Source organism: Panicum virgatum, chromosome 5N, assembly GCF_016808335.1.
Source record: "Panicum virgatum strain AP13 chromosome 5N, P.virgatum_v5, whole genome shotgun sequence".
Classification (NCBI taxonomy): Eukaryota; Viridiplantae; Streptophyta; class Magnoliopsida; order Poales; family Poaceae; genus Panicum; species Panicum virgatum.
The window spans coordinates 39,713,526-39,719,525 of NC_053149.1; positions in this window are offsets into that span (position 1 = coordinate 39,713,526).

A 6,000-nucleotide genomic window follows, 5' to 3' on the forward strand; every position below is an offset into this window, starting at 1 on the left:
TCAACCACCTGTGCCAATACGCGGGCTATCATGCTGATAGTGATGCTAAGAAGCGGGATCGTTTCTGCCGCGGTCTCAACACCAAGCTCCGGGAGCGCCTCAATCTTGTCTGCCCTGACAATTTCAATGAGCTAGTGAATCTAGCTATCACTCAGGATGATTGTATAGCAGCACATCGTGCTGAGAAGAAGCGGAAGACACCAACTGGACTCTCTGGTGCGCAGCCACCGAGGTATCACATAGTGCAGAATACCGTTCCTAGGGCTCCGCAGAGGAATACGCCATTAGGTAGATGGGTTGTCAGGCCACCCTAGCAACAAGGAGCCGTTAGACCTCCTATGCTTCAACAACAACAACCTGGGCTACGACAAAATAACCAACAGCAACAGTTCGGGCCAGGACCAAATAATCAACAATTTAACCATGCGAATGGCAACAATCGTTGCTTCACTTGTGGATGTTTCGATCACTTTGCCAGGGCTTGTCCTCAAAATCAGAAGCCTGCCCAAGGTCAAAACTCGAAGTAGAACAACCAGGGCAAGGGCAAGAAGCCGGTCATGCAAGTACGACAAGGAAAGATTAACTTTACTACTCTTGCAGAGCTTCCAGAGGGAGCACCAGTTATGACAGGTACCTTTTCTATCAATCATAAGCCTACAGTTATACTGTTTGATTCTGGTGCAACCCGTAGTTTTATTAGCAATAAGTGTGGGGCAAGAGTAGGATTGGAATCTAGTCAAGCTACGGCACAATACATGATTACCACACCTGGTGGTAAAATAACTTCCAATCAGATCCTTAGACATGTACCAATCCAGTTGGGTAGCAAGTTGATTAAAACCAACTTGATTTCTCTAAGTCTAGAGGGTATGGATGTTATTCTGGGTATGGACTGGATGACCCAAAATAAAGTACTTTTAGATATCTCCTCCCGATCTGTTGAGATCAATTCACCATACCACGGACCCACTACCCTTTATCTTCCATTACAAGAGTACACCACTCCTTGTACCTTTGCCATGAAAGATATCAAACTTGAAGACATTGCGGTAGTATGCGAATATACGGATGTATTTCCGGATGATTTGCCCGGACTACCCCCTGATAGAGATATTGAGTTTGTGATTTAGTTACAGCCAGGCACAGCTCCTATCTCTAAAAGGCCCTACCGGATGCCACCAAATGAGTTAGCAGAATTAAAGATCCAGCTTCAAGACCTTCTGGACAAAGGTTACATTCGACCAAGTGCTTCACCTTGGGGTTGCCCAGCCCTATTCGTGAAGAAAAAGGATGACAGCTTGAGGCTATGTGTGGATTATAGACCTCTCAATGCGGTGACGATTAAGAACAAGTATCCTCTTCCCCGCATTGACATCTTATTTGATCAGTTAGCCGGAGTTAAGGTTTTCTCCAAGATTGATCTCCGTTCCGGTTACCATCAAATCAAAATTCGGCCATGTGATATACCAAAGACGGCCTTCTCTACTAGATATGGACTCTATGAGTATCTGGTTATGTCTTTTGGCCTTACCAATGCACCGGCTTACTTCATGTACCTGATGAATTCGGTGTTTATGCCAGAGTTGGACAAGTTTGTCGTTGTTTTTATTGATGACATTCTGATCTATTCCATAAATGAAGAGGATCATACTAAGCATTTGCATGTGGTTCTTCAAAGGCTACGGGATCATCGCCTATATGCTAAATTCTCCAAATGCGAATTCTGGTTGGATAGTGTCAAATTTCTGGGACATACTATCTCCAGTGAAGGCATATCCGTTGATCCAAGCAAAGTTCAAGAAGTAATGGATTGGAAACCCCCTACTTCAGTTCATCAGATCAGAAGTTTCCTGGGTTTAGCCGGTTATTATCGTCGTTTCATTCTGGATTTCTCCAGAATAGCCAAACCAATGACAGAATTATTGAAGAAAGGAGTTAAGTTTGTTTGGGATAATAAATGTGAAGAAGCATTCCACACTCTTCGAGCGCAACTAACTACTGCTCCAGTACTGGCTAAACCAGACAATACAAAGCCATTTGATGTGTATTGTGATGCTTCTGGCACTGGACTCAGATGTGTTCTTATGGAAAACAACCAGGTGATTGCTTATGCATCACGAGCACTACGGACTCATGAGAAGAATTACCCCACTCATGATCTGGAGTTAGCGGCAGTTGTCCATGCTCTCAAAATATGGAGGCATCATCTTATGAGAACTCATTGCAATATCTACACCGACCATAAGAGTCTCAAATATATCTTCACACAAGCTGATCTGAATATGAGGAAAAAACGATGGCTAGAGCTTATCAAAGACTATGATATTGAAGTTCATTATCATCCTGGTAAAGCAAATGTGGTTGCAGATGCACTCAGCCGTAAGTCACATTGTCATTGCTTAGAGGCAGAATCATACAATGAGACTCTATGCAATGAAATGAGGAAGTTGAACCTAGAAATGGTTCCACAAGGAAGCTTGAATCACATAGTTATCGAACCTACGATTCATGATAGTATTATCTCAGCGCAACTTCGCGATAAAAGTGTCAAGATCATCAAACAAGAATTAGCTTGAGGCGAAGAAAAGTACAAGTTCTTTCACCTGGATCATAAGGGAGTTTTATGGTTCGACAATCGCATTGTTGTCCCTAAGGACAATTAACTCCGAAGGCAAATTCTTGATGAAGCACATCTCTCAAAGTTCTCTATTCATCCCAGAAGTACTAAGATGTATCAAGATCTCAGACAACATTATTGGTAGACCAGAATGAAAAGGGAGATAGCCAAGTATGTTTCCGAATGTGATGTCTGTCAGAGAATTAAAGCCAGCCATCTCAAAGTTACAGGTACCCTTCAACCCTTGTCAATTCCATCCTGGAAATGGGAGAACATTAGTATAGACTTCATTGTTGCCTTACCCAACACATCCCAGAAACATGATTCAATATGGGTGATCATTGATAGATTGACGAAGACTGCCCATTTTCTCCCCGTGCATACTACTTATTCTGCTAAAAGATATGCAGAAATTTACCTTGATCAAATATCTGATCGTGGAGCACAATTTATCGCATGTTTCTAGGAGCAATTACAAGATTCTCTGGATTCTCTGGGAACTAAGTTGATTCGTAGCTCTGCATATCATCCTCAAACGGATGGCCAAACCGAAAGGGTAAACCAAATTCTTGAGGATATGCTCAGAGCGTGTGTCATCCAATATGATAAAAACTGGGATAAATGTCTGGCTCTAGCAGAATTCTCATATAACAATAGTTATCTGTCCAGTTTGAAGATGGCACCATTCGAAGCATTATATGGCCGGAGATGTCGGACTCCATTGAGTTGGTCACAAACAAGAGAACGCAAAATCTTTGGACCTGACTTTGTCACTGAAGCTGAGAACAAGGTGAAGGTTATCCAAGCAAATCTCAAAGCAGCTCAATCTCGACAGAAGAGTTATGCAGATAAGAGGAGAAAGTCATTGCAATTTGAAGTTGGAGATCACGTATATTTGAGAGTATCTCCAACCAAAGGTGTTCAACGATTCGGCTTAAAAGGAAAGTTAGCACCTCGTTACATTGGACCCTTTGAGATCCTTGAAATTTGTGGACTAGTAGCTTACCGAGTTCGACTTCCATCTCGGTTATCAGCTATCCATGATGTCTTCCACATATCCCAACTCAAGAAATGTGTTAGAGTTCCCGAGGAAATTGTTGAACAACAAGACTTGGAAGTAGAGTCAGATTTATTGTATATGGAGCATCCAATGAAAATCCTCGACACTAAGGAAAGAAGTACCAGAAGAGCAAAGATTAAAATGTACAAGATCCAATGGAACAATCACACCGAGAAAGAAGCCACCTGGGAGACAGAGCACTATCTCCAACAAAACTTTCCCGACTTCCTTAGAATGAATCCAGGTACCTAACCTTCCAGTTCATTTTCTACTCCGGAATCTCGGGACGAGATTCTTTTTAGGGGGGAAGGCTGTGACACTTCAGGTGTCTAGCTATTAGAACCTAAGTTTATGTATGCATTTTGTGAATTTATCCTTGTGTGATAGTCAAAATTTTTCAATACAAATTGAGGGCATACATGTAATTATACAAAAATTACTAGCCCCTTTTTGCAAAAAGTTTTAACATAGGAAGTATTTTCAAATTTATGAAGGGCTTTCTTACAAATATGCTAGTAATCATTACATGGCAGCTTTATTGCACTTTAGCCCAAATTTGATGTGAAATTGCTATCAAAAAGTAATTTTTCCTTTATTAAATAGAGTTCCTTTGAAATTTTGAAAATATTTCAAAATCCTTTGATCCAATGAAAATTTGCACAACATGAAAGTTGTAGATCTTGAAAGACTGAACAACTTTCATTTTGGGCACTTTTTCATTTGAGCCCTAGAACAGCTGAAAATTTTATATTTCAATCCAGCCCCTGAACTTTTCTAAATTTGCAAACAAGTCCCTCACTTCGTCTTCCTCCAGCTCCACCGGAGCTTTGCTGTGCCGCCGCCGCCGTGGTTTTCCCCCGCCCACCGGCTACCCGCGCCGCCTCTGGAGTGCCACCCGCCGCCTTTAGCCTCTCCCTGGTCCCACACACCCCTCGCTGGCGCCCCTCTCCCTCTTCCACGCCACGCCGCCATGCGCCGCCCCTGTTTCTTCTCTCCGGCGAGCGTGCTGCCGTGGATTCGCTAGCCCGCTGTTCCCAACAGCTCCACGCGTTGAGTACGTGAAGCCCCGCCACCCCAGCACCACCTCTCGCTGGCTCCCATGCCCTGCGCCACGCCGCCCGTACTCCCAGCTCGCGCCACGACCGCTGTCCTCCGTGGAATTACATGCCGCCACCCGACTCGTATCCCAAGCAATTTCATCCTCCTAGAGTACTCATCCTTGTACTCATCCCCTCTCACATTGCCTATAAAAGGCAATGCAGTCTCTATTCGCACGCCCAAAACAACGCCGCCCCCTCCATCAACTCTGGTGACCCTGTGCTCATCGCCGACCCGCCGCCACGGCAACTTCCCATCCACCTCAAAGCTCCGATTAGCCTCACTGAGTCCTCGTGAAGCTAATCCACCCCCTTGCACCACCAGTCCCTCACCAGAGCTCGACGTCAACGAGCGCCCTCGCCGCCGTGCTCTGTGCCAACGCCGACGACCCCCTTCCTGGCCACTTCCAACTACGCCACGAGTACCTTCAGGTGCGCCTTGACCTGCAAGACCTCACTGGCCCCTCGGATCTCGCCGCCAGCAATCACCATCGCCGGAATCGATGGTCAAACCCCCTCCCCCAGCTCTGACCCGACGAAGGACTTGATTGCTTTGATTTAAGTCTTTCTGAGGTCCTTTCTGCAAAATTTCAAACTTTTCTCTTTTTCTTTTTCTAGTGAACTTTGAAAATTCCTAGTAATTTCTAGAAAAATCAAAAAAATACCAAACCAGTTTTGTTGTGTTCCTTGTAAATAAATCTACAAGTTTGGTGTTATGAAGTTTTGATGAAACTTTGTGTATTTGAATCTATAAATAGGATTATTTTATGGCCTTTTTATTTTGTATCTTTTGTTCTAGACCAATACCAATGGTGGACTTTGAACCATGTGTTCTTTAAAGCCTGTGAAGCTTTCCAAAATTTTTCTAAACCCATGAGTGAAATATAGCATATTCTTTCAAAATTTTCTTCCTATATTATAATTTGTGTCTATAAGAAATTATTTACATAATTTGTTATGATCCGGTATCGAGTGGCTATATCAGGATTCTACCCGAAGGACCATTGATTATACTGAATGAGATGCGTAGTGCACTCGAATTAGTCTAATTCAAACTGGTTCTGCCACAGTACCTTGGAGTGAGGACAGCAGGTTGTCTCTCGAGTTGTTCAACAACATTCTTGGCGAGATTTATGACTCGTTCTATCTCTGGATTCTGGGGCATCATCATGAGTCGCAGGGTTGTTTCTGTCATCGCAGTGATTGGTGTTCTGAAGACATGGTCT